Here is a 17,668-nt window from a genome sequence, read left to right as displayed (position 1 = left end):
TTTTTTCTATTTTTAAATTGTTTTTAAGTTTAAAAGTCAAATTTGAAAGTGAACCCACGATTTTTTTTTCGTCAAATTTTGTTGTGAAAATAGCCTAAGAAGTCACAAAAAAACTCACGAAAAATATCTCGATATCTCAGCAACTAATAGTCCGATTCACAATGTTAAAATAATGAAACATTTAAAAAAATGTATAACTGCGATTATTTTCAAAAAGTGACCATAAAAATAGTTGTTACTTGAAGACGGTGCACTTTATCAAGATTTAACACTAAAATGAAAATGAAAATTTTTGCTACCAATATTTCGATCTTTTGAAAAAAAATTGTGTTGATTCAAAATTCCATAACTCGGTCAAAAAATTTTTGCACATTCTGGAAGTTTCTGAAAAGTTGGCATTTGATGTCCCCTAAAACATATAAAAAAATAAAAAAGCGTTTTTGCAAATCAAGATTAAGAGACAAAAGTGAAATTAAAAATCACCAAAAAAACTATCGTGTTTCATTTTTTTCAGTGTAGTCCTTATCCATACTTACAACTTTGTCGAAGACACCAATCGATCAAAAAATTCCTTCAAAAGCAACAGATTTTTGAATTTTCATATATCATTTTTGTGTGGACAGCTACCAAATTTGTATGGAAAATTACATTGACAAACTTATGATGCAAAATGGCTTCTTTGAGCATACTGAAGACACCAAAAAAGTTTCAACTGAATAAAAAATACAAAAAAAATAAATTAAAAAAAGACCGATTTCGTACAGCATTGCTCTAAAATCGAAGCCTTCAGATAATTGAGTCTAGACTGTAATTACTAATTGCCCATTTATATTTTAAAATGTATTATTAAATTTAATGAGATTAATTTTGAAATGGGTAAATCGTCCTTCTTCGCCGGTTAAAGTCATGATTTTACGACGTCAATCTCGTATGTTGCTTTTGCGATTACCAATGCAAGGCGATCGAATTTTCATCCATTTGAAAAGTGCTTGCGGCCTTTTTGTAGCAAAAGCTTACAGTCTGTCCAAGTCTCGATTGTACGAGGACGAGTTTTTTTTCCCCTTTGCCCCTTTTCCCAAACCGAGCAAGAATGTTTACCTTTGACCCACCATTCTAATCCGATCCCATGTGGAATAGGTCCCCCCCCCCCTACCCCTCAAACCAACCTCCTGCGGCTTGAGGTCATCCGACAAGAGAGAATGAGGGTAAAAAGGAAGCAACTACACCGCATCAGACATCAATATTGACCATCTGGCTTTCTGGGCTCCTCCCCTAAGGCTCAACATTGCCATTCAATGATAGAACGAACGAAAAAAAAGGTAGCAAAACCAGCGTTGGATGACCCTTGTGGACCAACGAAATGAAGAGAAAAAGTTTGTGGACCCCGGTCCCCCCCCCCTAGTCCCTCCCAGTGATGATAAAACCCGAGATTTATTTGTCTACCACCTCAAATCCGTCCGACATGGTTGGTGCAGGTCTTCCGGAACAACGACGTCTCCGAGTGTGGTTTTCCCAGAACCACGAAGGGGGCGTGCAGCACCAGAAGTGGATCAACACGGACGCCCCGAGCTGTGCAGTGCCGAGTGTTGGCTCCATAAATAAATAATTTCATTAAAAAAGTTGGCTTCAAATTAAATTTTACACACAGTCTGCCTGTATCTGCGCAGAATGAAGTTCGTGATGCTGACTTTTTTCTGAGTTTTACTCGACTCAGGTTTCACCAACAAGTCGAGGGATTTCAATTCCCAACTGCAATAAAAACAAATGTATGAAAAATTTATCTTGGATGTTTTGCATAGTTTTTTCTTTACTAGGTTATTTTTAAATTTCCTCAATATCATCAAAAAAAACTAAAAATAAAGCAGAATTCAACATGACTTTGTCCTCAAACATTCTGAGAACCGTTCTCACGTGAAACACGTGAAGCAGGCTGTGGTTATTGTGACACGGTGATGACGTTGATTGTGGTTATCGTAACGATGGTGACAGGTTGCTGCGATGGCGTCGACAGGTGTTCTGGTTTTAATCACACCGAAAGATGAAAATATACAAGAAACGGCCATCCGAGTGGAAAAAGGGCTTTAAAAACAATTGAAATTGAAACCTTTTTGAAGTTTGGAAGGTTTGATGAAATGCTTGTCGAAAAATGTAAGAAAATCCAAAAGTACCATTATGCTAAAATTATTTCTTTAATAGACTGTACTGCTTATAGCTACGTTAAGTCAATTTCCCATCAGAATAGGTTACTAGTAATTATCGTATGCTTGGAATGCAAGTGATTTTTTTTTTTGTGTTTTTGTGTTTTTGTGTTTTTGTGTTTTTGTGTTTTTGTGTTTTTGTGTTTTTGTGTTTTTGTGTTTTTGTGTTTTTGTGTTTTTGTGTTTTTGTGTTTTTGTGTTTTTGTGTTTTTGTGTTTTTGTGTTTTTGTGTTTTTGTGTTTTTGTGTTTTTGTGTTTTTGTGTTTTTGTGTTTTTGTGTTTTTGTGTTTTTGTGTTTTTGTGTATTTGTGTTTTTGTGTTTTTGTGTTTTTGTGTTTTTGTGTTTTTGTGTTTTTGTGTTTTTGTGTTTTTGTGTTTTTGTGTTTTTGTGTTTTTGTGTTTTTGTGTTTTTGTGTTTTTGTGTTTTTGTGTTTTTGTGTTTTTGTGTTTTTGTGTTTTTGTGTTTTTGTGTTTTTGTGTTTTTGTGTTTTTGTGTTTTTGTGTTTTTGTGTTTTTGTGTTTTTGTGTTTTTGTGTTTTTGTGTTTTTGTGTTTTTGTGTTTTTGTGATTTTGTGTTTTTGTGTTTTTGTGTTTTTGTGTTTTTGTGTTTTTGTGTTTTTGTGTTTTTGTGTTTTTGTGTTTTTGTATTTTTGTGTTTTTGTGTTTTTGTGTTTTTGTGTTTTTGTGTTTTTGTGTTTTTGTGTTTTTGTGTTTTTGTGTTTTTGTGTTTTTGTGTTTTTGTGTTTTTGTGTTTTTGTGTTTTTGTGTTTTTGTGTTTTTGTGTTTTTGTGTTTTTGTGTTTTTGTGTTTTTGTGTTTTTGTGTTTTTGTGTTTTTGTGTTTTTGTGTTTTTGTGTTTTTGTGTTTTTGTGTTTTTGTGTTTTTGTGTTTTTTGTTTTTTGTTTTTTGTTTTTTGTTTTTTGTTTTTTGTTTTTTGTTTTTTGTTTTTTGTTTTTTGTTTTTTGTTTTTTGTTTTTTGTTTTTTGTTTTTTGTTTTTTGTTTTTTGTTTTTTGTTTTTTGTTTTTTGTTTTTCGTTTTTTGTTTTTTGTTTTTTGTTTTTTGTTTTTTGTTTTTTGTTTTATGTTTTTTGTTTTTTGTTTTTTGTTTTTTGTTTTTTGTTTTTTGTTTTTTGTTTTTTGTTTTTTGTTTTTTGTTTTTTGTTTTTTGTTTTTTGTTTTTTGTTTTTTGTTTTTTGTTTTTTGTTTTTTGTTTTTTGTTTTTTGTTTTTTGTTTTTTGTTTTTTGTTTTTTGTTTTTTGTTTTTTGTTTTTTGTTTTTTGTTTTTTGTTTTTTGTTTTTTGTTTTTTGTTTTTTGTTTTTTGTTTTTTGTTTTTTGTTTTTTGTTTTTTGTTTTTTGTTTTTTGTTTTTTGTTTTTTGTTTTTTGTTTTTTGTTTTTTGTTTTTTGTTTTTTGTTTTTTGTTTTTTGTTTTTTGTTTTTTGTTTTTTGTTTTTTGTTTTTTGTTTTTTGTTTTTTGTTTTTTGTTTTTTGTTTTTTGTTTTTTGTTTTTTGTTTTTTGTTTTTTGTTTTTTGTTTTTTGTTTTTTGTTTTTTGTTTTTTGTTTTTTGTTTTTTGTTTTTTGTTTTTTTGTTTTTTGTTTTTTGTTTTTTGTTTTTTGTTTTTTGTTTTTTGTTTTCCTGTTTAGTTTTTTTTTTTATTTTTGGTTTGTTTTTTGTTTTTTGGGCACTTGCTTAAGATTTTTTTTTTTTCAAAATAAATGAAAAAAAAATTATCAAATAACATCATCCTTTCTATGTTCATGAATTTTAAATTATCCCCTCAAATGAACTAACCTTCCACGAATTCCGTCCCAAAGCAAAAGCTTCAATCCCATTAAATTTTGTTTGTATTTCGTCCCACGCGCAAAAAAACATCACCAAATCACCCTAAGCCTCACCCTCTGGCGAGGAAAATTTTCAGAAATTTACAAACCCGTCGTTCTCTCACTTTCTCGTTTGCGGTTTTAATTGAAATAAGGTCAGCCCGGCAAAATCCACGGATTTCCTCGCGCACTTGTTTTTCGCCGCTCGATGCTTCGATTATCGCCCATAAAGTGGCCAGCTTTCTATACTTTCGATGACAACTTGAAGGCGCTAAGGCTGGGGGAAGGAACTTGGGCGGGAAACTCATTGAAAAGTGGTGTTTATTTTTAGCCTTAATTGAATTTGGCAAACAACTCTGAGGAGTGGTCACATCTGGTGGAATCTGTTCTGTGCGAAAAGCTGGTGGAATAATTAAATTTCTACATTTTTTCATTTATTTAATTCAAATGTCCATAACGTTGAAAATCTTAACAATAAAAAAACCTGCATAAATTCCAAGTTCGATTAAACTTTCTCACCCGAAAGAAAGAGCAGACCACAAGACAGCCATTATTTCACCCCGCAGACTGCCTCAAGGGAGATTCGGTGCGCCCAAATGTATGCAATTTATCATAACTCTCACCACATCAGTAGCAGCAGCAGCAGTGTTGCCAGCCAAGCAACCGTTGAAAAATGTTTCTATTTATCGCCGAAATGTAGGCACTGTCAAAAGTTTTGTAAAAAATGTGATAATTTATAATTCATCGACTAAACATTCGAATTACAATTTTTTTTATAAACAATATACAACTCGTTTAGACAAAGAACTTTATTTTACTGTGCAAAAGTAGCACCACACACACCAGGTGAATCACCCAGTCAAAATTGTTGTCAGTGTGGGTGTGTGTGTGTGGCCGCGTGAGATGAATGTGAGGTTCATCGTAGCAAACCCGTGACACCGTGTTTGGTAGAGGTCGCTCCCAGTCAGCTGTACAGAGCCTGCGGTAAGGTGTTGTGCCTGGATTTTGCCTGGATTTTTGGCGGTTTATGGTTGGGACGCGGTGCGCCTGAACGTAGGCTTGATTTATGGCCCTGGCGTCAAGGTGAACGGCGAGGTTGTTCCCATTTTTGGGAGCAATTTTTGATGTGGTTGAAGAATTTTAGGGATATTTAAAAATGTTTTAATGAAATTTGCTGTAATAAAAGGATTCATGTAACAGATTTTGAGTATATTGCATGCCAATTTGGAGTTCAAACATTCTAGACCTCACCGTTTCAGGCAGCAAATTCTTGAAAAACACCTCTTTTTTCGAATGTTCAAAAATGAAAGGGGTCGTACCGCCCCTCCGTCACAAGATATCAAAAAACGGACCTCGGATTCGTGATCAGGGACAAAAGTTACCCCATAGAACAATGTTTCACGGGAGAGGGGTTGGGGCAGCTTTTCCCGATTTCGTGTGAGTTGATAAAGAATTACCCAAACGCATTGTAACATGTTCTGTTGTTTTGCTCCATGGGCCAGTAAAATTTGGTCGACCAACAATAGCGAAGTCCAGTAGGTTGGACGCAATCATTGACACGATGAAAAACAAGCAAAAATATGGTTGATATTTACCTAACAGGTATTTTTGGTTGAAATTAAAACAATTTTCTACGGTAGACATAATAGCCTGATTGCCTAATTACAATTTGATTTTTGTTGTAGGCGGGTTAAAAAACAGCAAAAAAAGAATATTGGATTGTCTTAAACTGAGTGCTGAGACAGAACGCGTAACGTGATTTTCGAAAGCTCCACATTGCTCTCCACTAATACAACTGGACTACAGCTGTAAACATTAACAAAGTACTAGGATATGTTCAAGCTCAAGCGTGACATAATTTTTGCTGCTGATGTGAATCGTTTTGAAACATTTTAGATCTGTTTTTGTTCGCTGAAAGATTAAGTGCTTCGCACCTTTTTTATTCTTAAACTAATCGATGGGTTGCCAAAGGAAGCCTTTATTGTTTTTCACTCGATGAAAAAATGTGTAGGAAGTTGGTAGAATTTTATTAATCAGAAGATCCGCGCCTTTGGTATACCCAAAGAAGCCATTTTGCATCATAAGTTTGTCCATATAATTGTCCATACATATTTGGCAGCTATCCATACAGTAATGATGTATGAAAATTCAAAAACCTGAATCTTTTGAAGATTTTTTTTGATGGATTTGGTGTTTTCGGCAAAGTTGTAGGTATGGATAAGGGCTACACTAAAAAAAAACTCACATTTGTTAGTAAAACTTGATTTGCAAAAAAACCTTTTTTATTTTTTTTTTTTATTTTCTGATATGTTTTAGGGGACAACAAAGACATTAATACTCTAGTAAAGTTATAGCCATTTTTAAGTAACTTTTTTGAAAATAGTCGCAGTTATTCATTTTTTAAAATTTGTGCACATTTTTGCCCACTTTTGAAAAAATGTTTTTAAAAATGCTGAGAAAATTTTCTTTTGCCATGCACTGATTTAAAAACAGAAAAATTGATATTTTCTAAGTCTCACCCAAACTACCCACTTTTTTCTAATGTAACTAATGGTCCGATTTTCAATGTTGAAATATGAAACATTCGTCAAATTTTCCGATCTTTTCGAAAACAAAAAAAAATAGTCATTTTTTTCCTGAAATTCGTTAAAACTAGATTTTTTTATAAAATTATTGATTTATATTGCACTTTAAACTGATTTTGATGCATTAAACTAACATTGCCTATAAATTTGGAGATTTTTTTTTATTGTGTTTCAAAAACATACATTAGAGTTGAGTGGTGACGCGCGGTCAATTATGCGGCATTGTGTGTGAAAAGAAAAGAATTTTATTTCGTGTTTCATCCTGATTGGCTTGCTCAAGTCCTTCCTACATCATCGTTGATCGGGAGGCACGACGTCGTGTGAATTGTTGCATTAAAATAAGTTTAAGTATTACTGTAAATGACTGTTAAAAAGTCCTTCCTATATCATCAATGTCGTCTGGGTAATCGTGATGAAAAATTACATTTATTCAGTATTTAAATACCTGTGCGCGAGTGTTTTGGTGTGCTAATTAGAAAGACCTTCCCATAGCATCGTTGCTCGGAAGGCTCGCCGACGGGTTTGTTATGAAAGTCCTCCCCATAGCATCGTAGCTCGGGAGGCATCGAAAAGCCAATACCTTATCCTACTAACCCAAAAAAAATAATCACGTGATGCTTGAAGGAGATGCTGTGGATTCAACGGTCTCAAGCGGTATCAACAAGTATATAGCGAAAAACTATGTGCTTGATGAGTCTGCAACTTCAACTATCGGACTAACATTCCTCCCTTTTGTTGAACTGCAGGCTTCTTGGGAGGGCGCCGGTATTGACTAATAAAGTCGGGGTCTTCAGGGGTTAAACAGTGAACGGATGGTTTGCTCGCACTGATCATTTTTGATTCATTGTTTAACTTCAGCTGATCTGTCAATAACGGAGTAGCAGCTCATTGGCAGTCAACCATGCTCATGCTCATGCTCATGCTCAATTGTGTTTCAAAAACATACATTATTTATTATTTACAATTTATTTTTAGTGAAGTGGATCTCTTAGTGGAAAATTGTCCAAATAAAAAATTCGAAAATGCATTCCGTTTTCCGATTTAAAATCATGTTCATTGAGAAAATCATGACACTTTCTGAAGTTTGAAATAATGTCTATCATCATTTTTTTCTTAATTATAGTTAACAAACTTTTTAAAATATTCAAAATTTTATCAAAAGTTCTTCTTGAGATACTTTGAACACTTCTTTATCATTGTCAGTATGATTACAAACCATTCCGTACGTATTTAATTTGTACTCTTCATTTTGCGGAAAAATCTGAAACCTATCAAAGTCACCCCGGCATTGAAGGTCACCCCGTTTTACGGTATAGCTTGAAGACGGTGCACTTTATCAAAATTTCACTGCAGTACTTTTTCATTGCAAATTCGATTTTACATCGAAAAATGAAGGTAAAATTTTTAAGTGATCAATGTTTCGATTTTTTGAAAAATTCAGTTTTGAATAAAAATGCATAACTCAGTCAAAAACGTTTGCCCGTGAAGCCATTTCATCCGGCCCGCGACGGCATTTCAAAATAGTTTAATTATTGGCCCTTTAGGCTGGAAATGAAACATTCGATAAATAAATTTAGAGTCTAGATTTGAAAAACAAGCTTGTGATCTCATCTAGCTTTTTCGCTTCAGCAATGTTTTTGTTTCAAATTCAAATATTTTTTATGTTTGAATTTAATTTTTATCATTTCTGCATTGATGTTTTCAAAATCAATAATTTAATTGAAAATTGAGACGAGAAAACCATAATTATCAATTTTGTAAAATGTTGAAATATACGATGAAAAAAACTTGGATATTGCATTTTTTACAGTTTTGATTCTTTAATTTTCAGTTTTTCTGTTTTGAGGCACTTGGTGTGGTAATACGATAATGTAGTTTTAAGAAAACAAATAAGTAAAAAAATGTAAAGAAAATCTAAGTTTGAATTATTTATCTAAGAGTAAATTATTTCTACAGAAAACCGGTTTGCTGCAAATATATTTGAAATATTTCGCAAAATGAGTCAAGAAATTAGCAAAAAATATATTTTTAGAATAAATTTAATTATAGAAATTGTAAGAATAACTAAAAAAAACTGATATTTTTCCATTTTCAATTTTTATCAAACATTATTTCCGGCCCGCCACTGCTTCAGATAAATAACTTCTGGCCCGCAGGGCCAAAAGGTTGGGCACACCTGCCGTAGATCATTTTTGTCCGCGTATAAACATGTCAGCGATCTGCAGTTCTCACCACCCGTCCCCGAGCATTTATTGTGAAATACAACCAAAAAGCCGTCGGTAATGTCGATAATTGTCGGTAACGGGCAAAAATGTCACACCCCTGTATCGCAAAAAATGCAAGAGGACAGTTTTCATGATTCTGTTATACTGTCATGCCGCCATGCATCACAATCATGCGAAAATCATGCCGTTTGGGTGTAGAAACTTGAATGTAAAAATATTAATGAAAAATAGCTTCTTTTATTAAAGGGAATGTATGAACAATTTAGCAAAATCCTAGTGAACTTCTTAAGCATAAGAGTTTCACATAAGAATTGCTTTAATAATTTGTATTTCCAAATTTCATACCTGACTTGACTCTGTCAATTAATTTGAAATCTATTTGAAAAATCTCAAAACAAAACAAAAATTGTGAAATGTAATCAAAACTATTTCAACCAACAGTAACACCAACTTGTCATCACCATCAACACCAATTACTGCAACACTTTTTTCAACCAATTACAACCACTTTCTCTGCCACAATCAAACAGTCGTCTCCCTCCCCGGAGACAACTCCGAAATGCTCGAAAATTTGTCACCACCCCACGCGACACGGTGCCAATTTCGGCGGTTCCGGCGAGCATAAACTTTTCCGGCGCATGTTTTATGCTGCTCGCAACAACAGAAAGAAGCGAAAAAAGAAGAAAAAACAGCCACAGACCAATTTCCCTACCCAGTCCGCAAACTGCTGCAACCGGCTGGTAATCTGCCACAAATGCAATGCGATAACAAAACTATGCCATGACAACACTCCGATGGTGGCGCCAACCAACCTGCGGTGTGTGAGTAGAAACTCCCGAGTAGCAGCAAATAATCCGGAAAATTAAATTTCATGAAAAAGTGTTCCCCCCGGGGCCGCGCGGTTAGCGGACAACGGTAAGCTAGTTTGATAGTTGGTGGGGTTTTTGTGACTGTCAGATGGGGTTGTTTTGAGTTAAAACAGCCAAAAATCTTCTTTAAAAAATTAATCCGAAATTCGAACAGACTTTCATCACAGACATTCAGACGTAATTCTTATTTTGAAACTCGTAAATCAAAAATTTAACGGTCAATTTGAATGACAAGAAACTCACCTCGACAACTCTAAATTCACCACAGTTCATGTCAACGTGATTGTCAAAAGATTCTTAAAATTTTCCCAAACTAACCCCACTTCACGATCCTAGTCGCGTCACGATGGCGACAATCCACCGTCCCTTAGAGCCTCCCCTCCCTTCAAAACTTACCTGTAATTTTGCACTCCCGAGGATGCTCGTCGCTGGCGTCGGCACAGTCCGCGTCCCCGTCGCAGATGAAGCTCACGTGGATGCAGTGGCCGTCGTTGCAGCGGAACTGGCGCTCCGAACACTGCAGGGTGCCGTTCACTGGGGGGAAAAAAAACACGGAAAAATATAAAGTAGATTAAAATCTGAGCTGGAGTGCAACAAAAAAAAACTACGGGAAATGGAACATAGAACATGGGAAATTGATGCAGCTGCTGGCGGAATTTAGGCACCGAAATCTGGACCAGTTGGGAGGCATTTTACGAGCCGAATTAGGGATTAAAAAGAATATTTTCACTGACAAAACATAACAATATTCAGTATTCAGTATTCTAGAGCCTTTACAAATAGTATTATTAAAGGATGAAATACAAAGAAAAAATTCCTCTCTTCAATTAAAATCCGGCTGAATGGTAGACTGTACGATTTATCAACATATAATTTTCAAAGTGCTTGGAAGATAGCATTTGCTCCAGGACCAGTATAGAAAACTGCTCAACTGCTAATTAATAGTTGCCATGACTTTTCCTCTACAGAATTCAAAAGGATTTAAATTTCTCTATAAGGCAATGCAATGAGTTTCTGAAAAGTGATAAAATGATTTGAAAGCAGAGCAATTCTCTACAAAATGGTATTTTTCTTTTAATTTTAATTTTTGTATTTTCTAATCCAACTAAAACTTTTTTGGTGCCTTCGGTATGCCCAAAGAAACCATTTTGCATCATTAGTATTTCCATATAATTTTCCATACAAATTTGGCAGCTGGCCATACAAAAATGATGTATGAAAATTCAAAAATTTGTATCTTTAGAAGAAATTTTTTGATCGGTTTGGTGTCTTCGGCAAAGTTGTAGGTACGGACTACACTGCAAAAAAAAATGATACACGGTAAAAAAATTTTTGGTGATTTTTTGCTTAACTTTTTGTCACTAAAACTTGATTTGCAAAAAAACACTATTCTTAATTTTTTTTTTATATGTTTTCGAGGGCAACAAATGCCAACTTTTCAGAAATTTCCAGGTTGTGCAAAAAATCTTTGAGCGAGTTATGAATTTTTGAATCAATACTGATTTTTTCAAAAAATCGAAAAATTGGTCGCAAAAATTTTTTGATTTCATTTTTTGATGTAAAATTTGCAATCAAAAAGTACTTTAGTGGAATTTGGATAAAGTGCACCGTTTTCAAGTTAAATCCATTTTTAGGTGACTTTTTTGAAAATAGTCGCAGTTTTTCAATTTTTTAAATAAGTGCACAACTGGGCAAACAGCTTTGAAAAAAATATTTTTGAAAAGCTGAAAAAATTCTCTATATTTTGCTTTATTGAACTTTGTTGATACGACACTTAGTTGCTGAGATATTGCCATGCAAAGGTTTAAAAACAGGAAAATTGATGTTTTCTAAGTCTCACTCAAGCAACCATTTTCTAATGTCGATATCTCAGCATTTAGTGGTCCGATTTACAATGTTGAAATATGAAATATCCGTGAAATTTTCCGATCTTTTCGAAAAAATATTTTCAAAATTTTAAACAAAGACTAACATTTTAAAAGGAGGTTACATTCAATATTACTTAAACTTTTATGACAAAAAGTTAAATTAAAAATCACCAAAATTTTTTACCGTGTATAATTTTTTTTCACTGTAGTACTTATCCATACCTACAACTTTCCCGAAGACACCAAATCGATCAAAAAATTCCTTCAAAAGATACAGATTTTTGAATTTTCATATATCATTTTTGTATGGACAATAGGGTGACAATAAAAAAATCGACATCAGAGATATCCTCTGACTCGATTCCTAATGCAAAAATCTGTATCTGTATCTGTATCTGTGCCAATTTTGAGAAAAATCGGTTAAGGCTAAGTGGTCGCTTTTCATCGTTGAAGGTTATATGGGGAAAATCACGAAAATGTATGGGGAAAACATCGTTTCAGTAATTTTCTGCTAGGTGGCGCAGTTCTCGTCCAAAATTGTCCAAGTGTGAGATTCTTGTAGGAAATTTAATTCCCTACAACTTTGTAGAAGGGTGCAAGACGATCCGAGTTGATCCTAATTTTTGGTGATTTTTGTAGAAAAAAATATTTTATATATACTATATGCCCCTTGTATACTTTCAAGTATACAAGCCGATTTCTTTTCATTGCATTGCTAATAACTCATCAGGATCAACTCGGATCGTCTTGCACCCTTCTCCAAAGTTGTAGGTAATTAAATTTCATGATTTTTCAGGCGAAAACCATTGATTCCAAGGACCATTAAAAACACATATCCGAATTCTGAAGAATCAGGTAGAATATTTTCAGATATTACCTCTTTGGTCCAAAGACCTTAAAATCAGCAAATGAAATTTTCGTAGGACTTTTTCAAATGTTCAGTTAGCTTTTTCGGAGCTCAACACATGTTTCCCTAAAAGTTCAACTTAAAACCTTACTTTTGAAACGTAGCGCTCTAAAATTGATTCAACCGTTGCCGGAAACATGTTTTTTGAAAAATTTGTTTTATTTGCAAAAATCGACAATGTTTCGGATCAGAGCACCCTAATCGCCAAACATAAAAATACAGGTCTTATTATTTTGGCCATGGAACTCCCTTGCCAAGTTTGAGCCAAATCGGCGCATATTTAGTTTGAATACTTCCTGTTTGACGTGGAATCGCTAAAAAGACCTTTTTCATGACCCATGAAAGTCAAAGATAAAAATGTAAATTGACGGCATTTAAACAATTTTGATGCAAGATTTCAAAAACTGTTACGAAAATAGTATCCGAATTCTAAATTTGACCTATCAAAGGATGAGCTATCGGAGACCTTTACAAGGCTTCGCTTGGAGCTGGCAATTATAGCGGTTTGCAGACTGGATTTCGCCATGTATTTGTGAAGATTCTCCACAACAGGTTGCCTAGAAGTTGATAATTAAAAATAAAACCAATTCCACCTGAATCGGAACCTCAACCCATCTCCACCGAGCACCAGGGACAAGGAAAAACAATAGGAAGTTTGGAAGGTCCATTTTTTAATGAGGATAAGGGAAAATCTCCACGGTATATAATTTTTGCTTGTAAATTAAAAGTAGGGTGGGATAGGGTGAAAAGAAGCCCAAAGAAATCTCTCCCTCTCTGAAATTGATCCAAAATAACCACTTTGAGCTTTGACCCAGTAAGGGCAAATCATATTTGGCAGTGTTGTCAACTTTTTTGAAACCTTGAAACATTGAAAAAACGAACACACCAAATTTTATTTCAGAGATACAGGTTCTAGAATATTGAAATAACATTTTTGTGTCGATGGCTGTCATATATGGCTTCTGTGATAAAAAAGGTCCTTAAAAGTTTAAGAGAAATAAAAATCTAACCTAATCTACAAATTTTTCATGATTCCCTGCATCAATCTAAATGAAACTGGTCGCAAAAGACGAGCATTTTTTTTTTTGCTTTAAAATAATGAACATCATTTTTTGGGCGCGCAAAAATTTGTGACCTTTTGTTTAAAAAACATCTTTTGGAACACGAAAAAAATAGTTTCTCCGTATATAACAATGAAATAAACAGTTATATAGTTGATACCAGATGTGTTATCGTATATTCAACAATTTTTATTAATTTTGGGCAGACTTTCCTGCCAAATAGCCCAAATTACTATCTTTTTCTAAATTTGCGGTTTTCTCATAGAAAAATCAAACAAATATTGTAATGTTGTACACCACATTGTTGGAAATAATTTTTCTCATCCGAATCCGGCAAAAAATTTATAAAAATGTTGATTATGAAGGAAAAAACACTTTTTTTTTTCAAAAAATCATCGGTTTACGCAATGTGTCTATAAGCTTTGCTGCAAATCCTTTATAGATCCTCATAAATCTTGAATCTCTTAACAGGAAATGTCTAAATAACGATGCGTCGGATGACAGTTCCGAATAAAGTTTACATGCAGATAAGTGAGATTTGGCTTCTAAAAAGAACATAATTATCACTTAAGTGGACATAACATTAGGAAGGGTTGCCAGATCTTCAATCTTTTGGATTCATTGGAAAGGTATTTTACCTATTTATAACGATGTCTACTATGATGAGATTTGAGTTGTTTCCTTTCTTACTTTTCTTACATCCGGATATTTGAAAAAAAAAAAGACGTTTTATACATAACTATTGAAATATTTATCAAAACTTCAATAAATTAAATAGGGCAGCATGGGACCTTAAACCAAGTCGAATTTAACCTGTTTGACTAATATCGGTTCAGGTTTTAATTCTTAGTTGTTTTTTATAAAAAAAAGTTCATTTTCACAGCAGGAGGAAGGCAAATTACAAATTTCTCAGAAAACTGCTCATTTTGTTTAAAGAAAACAGTGTCAATAGACCTTCCTAATAAGTCACGCAAAAAATGAACTTCTTGATTCGATCTCCTAGACCCTAGACCTTCACGTAAATATATCGACTCAGAATCAAATTTAAAATTATTGCACTCAATTGTTCAAATGGGTTCGATGGGTCAAAAAGATTGAAGACCTGACAACCCTATCAAAAGTTATGAACACTCAAGTGTTATTTTAACAATTTTTCAGGTCAGATCACAGATATTTTAAAGAAAAAAAATGTCCGGATCTACTTTGCGACCCACCTGATGAGTAAACAAATTATCTAACAATTCTTTTAAATGTTACAAGCAATGCAGCTTAATTTATAGAACATGTTAATGCCAGGTGCTGCTATTTTTGTTCAAGATACTGTTTAAATTTGAGGAAGGCGCCAACCTTTTAATGGTGAGTTCAGTAACGTTTTAACTATATAATTAACATATTTTGCAAAACTTTTAGTAGAAGTTTGACTAACCACTTTTTATAAACTTGTTAAACTTGACATAAACTTATTTCGGCCGAACGCCAAAGTGCTGATAAGGGAAATATACCCTTTCTAATCAAACCCCTATCTTCGTCATATAGAGAGTTTGATGCTCGATTAAAGCTCCAAAAATACTATTTAGGCTATAAACTTACCAGCAACAGCACCGCCTCGAGTAGGGTAGGGTAGTCATCAATGAGACACTTTTGGTTTTTAAACTTCAACGGTTTTTGTATTTTTTTCATTAGCATGTTTTAAAGAGCTTTTTGTTGCATTTTCTTTCTTTTAATGTGTTCTAACATTGACCAAAATATGAGATCGATCCGACCACTACAGCCAGAGTTATTCAACTGTCTCATTGTAGACGCACTTGGCAGGAACAATGAGACAGGTGGGGAACAATGAGACACTCTACGAAAATCAATACTTTTTTAGTAAAACATCATATTTTGTATTGTTCCATTGCAGGTGACTTGCCTTGAACATTCTAAAGCAATTTTGCCAACCTGAAACATCAAATAACAACAGTTTTACTAAAAAGTATTTAAATTTTGTGAAATCCTTATATTTTACCAAATAACTTTATATTTTCGGTTAAATGAAGTTCAAACTCACTAAATATGCCAAAATTCACTTCCAATTCATGTTTTGAAAGATTTCCATAGATTTTGAAAAGTTTAATGAAGAAAAATCAAAGTGTCTCATTGTTACCCATGGGCTGAAATGAGTGGGGAACAATGAGACAGCCCTGGATTCTGGGTATATTTTAAATTTTGGCCAAACCTAATGAAAGGACATTGTAGCCCAACTAATGCCCTGTGAAATGACGAAAGAAATTTGGAGAAATATTAGTTTTTGTGTTAATGGCAGTCTATGGGCGAAAATGTAATTTTTAGTCATAATTTACTTTTACACCCCAGAATCAAACATGTATGAATAACTTTGCAAGGGAGCGTCCATAACCAAAGCCACTATTATGGCAGACGTGTATCTAGTAGACACACCTTTCCCCCAAATATGAGCCTGATTGGTTGAAACTACGTCTTGTGAGAGCCATTTTATCATTGTTCCCCGTGTCTCATTGATGACTACTCTACCCTAAGCACGCAAATTTATGCCATTTACTAGCCAAAAAGATCAAATTTAATGCACTTTTGATCATAATTTCTATTTTGCGAGACCATTTCTCAACATTTTGGTGGCACACACACATCCACACGTAAGATCAGAGGTCAACTGCTTAACGAAAGTCGCCATCAATATCTTTTCACTTTCGCTTACTTTTTCACGGCGCTTTCGATACAAAACTGCTCCCAACTTTCGGCAACATGTTCTTTTGCACACTAGTTGGTCACTCACTTGAAAAATAATCCCGAAACATGTAAATAATTAGCAAGCGCCATCAAAAAAACAAACGCGCCAAGTCTTTTGACATTTCAATGTTGACGAACCATTCCAATCGAAGGCTGAAGAAAGCTGAGCGAGAAGCGAAGGCAAATCAAGAACACAGGGTGGCCACCAACACCACCAACATGCTGGTGCAGCGCCTGTTGGAGTCAGCAAATGCTGCCAGGAAAACTTTCGCTTCAAATGCTACTTTTCGTGAGTGTTCGCTTAAAACGTCATCTTTTTTGGCAGCACTAAGCAGACCCAAAAGAGCGCTGGAAGAAAAAAAGAACTATGCTGAAAATAGAAAAATGGGCGTGGCCCAATGCATTTTACTGATTAGAATGCATTTTTCAAATATTTTTTTTAATGCTTGTAAAAGGAATAGCATAACTTTTAATAAAAGTGAAAATAAACAGAAATGTTCACAAAAAGTTGCTCTACTCGTTGGTGTACTTGGTTTTAGTGAATTTCAAGGAACAATCCAGATTATCCAGCATCATTCAAACACGACCGCTTATTAGGTTTAAAATGGGCATATTTCCCCTAAGTGAGCATCAAGTGAACGATGAAAATAAATGCATATCCCCTAGCTCATGTTTCACTTCGCCAACCGTGAAATGACCACCAAAAAAACGGGCTATAATTACCTTCTACTTGTACTCTAAGAGCAATCAGTGCTCAACTAGCCCCAGTCAGAACCAGATCGTTATGTTACAAATTGTACTTCTTGTGGTGTTGTTACCAACCAGCCGAGTATTCGCCGCAAAGGTGACGTTTCGGCTCATTTAAAATCATCTCTAGGGTTCACTACAGTACGATATTTTCGCTTCCCATAGTCCATCGTAGTAAACCGCGTCGACTGCATCGACCAACCGTACCACTACGCGCAGTTCGTTCGCTGCGGCTTCCGCACCCTCCGCAACCAATCCCAGCAGCTGATCGGGGAGCTCATCCTGTCGGAACCGGTCCACCAGCTGCACGGAACGTTCAACGTCTACACCAAACATCAAAAGTCCCGCACCCTGCTGTACGGAACCACGGTCGAGCTGTGTCCCCTGCTGCTGGAATCCTCCCCTGCTTCGTCCGCTCTGGACCCAGCTACGGCCCTGATGGCCGCGATGCTGATGGAAAAGATCAACGCCAACTTCCCCCAGCTGGTGCACCCGTGTCCGTACGAGGGCACCGTCAATCTGACCGGTGCTCGGGTGCAGTTCGGCATGGTGCCGCAGTACGTCGTGCCGGGCCAGTACGTCATCGATATGCGGCTGTTTGACGCGGGGAATCGAACGGTGGTCAACGCCAGGGTGGTTT

At 34.8% G+C, this 17,668-nt stretch overlaps 1 protein-coding gene across 1 annotated transcript in view; it reads right to left on the bottom strand.

Annotated features, from left to right (window-relative positions):
- LOC120429861 (very low-density lipoprotein receptor-like) overlaps positions 1 to 10,228 on the bottom strand; it is a 373,714-nt gene extending 363,486 nt beyond the window's left edge. The window contains exon 1 of the mRNA XM_052709697.1: positions 10,094 to 10,228. The gene's annotated coding sequence lies outside the window, so the exon portion shown is untranslated. The remainder of the gene's footprint in view (positions 1 to 10,093) is intronic.
- Between the last annotated feature and the right edge of the window lie 7,440 nt (positions 10,229 to 17,668).

This window comes from Culex pipiens, chromosome 3 (assembly GCF_016801865.2).
Source record: "Culex pipiens pallens isolate TS chromosome 3, TS_CPP_V2, whole genome shotgun sequence".
NCBI classification, from domain to species: Eukaryota; Metazoa; Arthropoda; class Insecta; order Diptera; family Culicidae; genus Culex; species Culex pipiens.
Note: the sequence above shows the minus strand (reverse complement) of the source record. Positions and strands in the feature narration are given on the sequence as shown.